Below are 2330 nucleotides of genomic sequence, written 5' to 3'. Positions count from 1 at the left end.
AGCAATGTGTGTGTGTGTGTGTGTGTGTGTGTGTGTGTGTGTGTGTGTGTGTGTGTGTGTGTATCTAATTTTTCATCATAGAATTTTATAGTAACGTATATGAGATGCGCTACAATTGTACATTGCGCAATATTACACACATACACAAACACACACACACAACAAACAAACAGAATCCCATTTTAATTGCCCCAAACAAATATTTCCAAAAACATAAGATACGTAAGATACGGAAAAATGTTTCAAATATGAAATGATTTCGAGGAGAGACGACATATTTTTACCTCCACTTTTTTGGAATTATGATTCTTTTTTTTTTTATATAATATTCTTCTAATTATTCTGCATACAAAAATATTAACGTACAATTATAAAAAAATTAATAATTTACGAAATATTTAATATTTTATGTCAATATATGAATAAAATATAAAATATTTCGTAAACTATTAATTTTTTTATATCTCTATCATAATATTTTTATATACAGAATAATTAGAGGAATCATATTATTATGCAAAAAAAAATCATATAATTTCATTTAAAAAATTGAAAGTGATCTTCATACCTTTTTGAGGTCAGAAAAAAAACTGTGACTAAAATATATTTCCTTTCAAACTTTCCATTTTCACCTGAAACATTTTTCTGTATCTTCCAAATTTTTCGAGATATTTGCATGAATAAATTAAAATGGAACATCTTGTATATACATAATATATGCATCAGTTTCCACGATTTATCGTATTTCTTGCAAGACAAATGACACAAATACAAAAAATATGAAATGTTCAGAAAAAGGTAAAGAAATTCCATTTTAAAATTATTTATTATAATTATAACAATATTAAATATAAGTTAACTAAGAGCTAATGACAGATGACTTGTTTCAAGTTCTCTAGACGTAACGTAATTAATTTTGTTATGCTATTGTGTTACTTTTAAAAATTATTTATATTTGTGTCATTTTTTTCTTGTGTTATGTTTCTTTGGGATGTATTTAGATTCAACTTGTATTTTTCTTAATTAAAGATCACATTTAGAATACAACCTCTATAATATGAAATTTAAAAAATTCGATTTGTGTAATTTTTCTTACATAGGTGCGATATGTAATTATACATTGATATTTTATTGATATTTTATGCAGAAATTATTATGCTCATGATACTCACTGATTTAATGTTCGTACGTGCGTGCGTGTGTGCATTCGTGTAAAAATTGCGTGAAAGGATAATGTTCTCTTTACCTAAAACACATACGATATTTGTTTTTCTCCTTATAATGCATAGTGTATGTAATTTGGAAACATTCATAATTGGAGCCATCGAAATATTCGGAACAAGTTTATTGCCACAATTGTAAAATGATTAAGATTTGCAGCGACCAGCAGGTACAAGTTTTACAGATAGTGTAAAATATGTTTAAATCGTATCGCGATTACAATGTACATACGCAAGGAAAAATTGTAATTATTTTATGTAAACGCAATTGTAAATATAATAGTGCATCGATAATGTTGTACCGACAATATGAAAATATCCAAGAAAAATTTAATTTGATTTAATTGAAAATTTAGTCAATCATCATAAAAGAATTATAAGAATATGAACTGACATAAGACAGCGGTTATAAAACATGAAGGAGAGGGGGGGGGGGGAACAAAGCATATATATTTTAAATTACATTTATTCGTTTTACGTTTTACTTTAGATGAATATAATTCAGTATTTTTTTATTCCTTTAATTATGTATGTATATGTATATATATGTATATATATATATAAATGTATATATAATATATATAAATATATAAATGTATATATAAATGTATATATATTTATAGAGTGTTCCCGAATGTTCTTTGAGATATTATTCCGAACAAAAAGTTTCCTATAAATATAGGGTCGAAAAATACTTCCTTAAACAATGTCAATATGTGATTAAAATTTAAAAACGAAAAGATAAAGACCACCCTGCGAACGCAAGATCGTTAGCGAGTAGTTATATTTGATGACAATAAATTATAATCAAATTACAAACAATTAAATATTACATAGACGTTTCGACCTTACATTAGGCCATCGTCAGTATATAAGCAATTCGTAAATTTTTTCGCGTAACGGGCGAACTAATCTAAGTTTATTTTCTTATAACATGTTTAATTATAACGTAAGAATACTCGTTATCTAAAAATTGTTTTTCATTTTTTCATTTATATTGATGTTAGTCCAAAGAGTTTCTAATTGTATTATCCAAAGGAAATTGTCTTTTATTACAAATTTTCCGATAATCCAAATGTTCATACTTAATTATTATTTAAACACAAAATT

Source organism: Atta colombica, unplaced genomic scaffold, assembly GCF_001594045.1.
Source record: "Atta colombica isolate Treedump-2 unplaced genomic scaffold, Acol1.0 scaffold228, whole genome shotgun sequence".
In the NCBI taxonomy this organism is placed as follows: domain Eukaryota; kingdom Metazoa; phylum Arthropoda; class Insecta; order Hymenoptera; family Formicidae; genus Atta; species Atta colombica.
Note: the sequence above shows the minus strand (reverse complement) of the source record.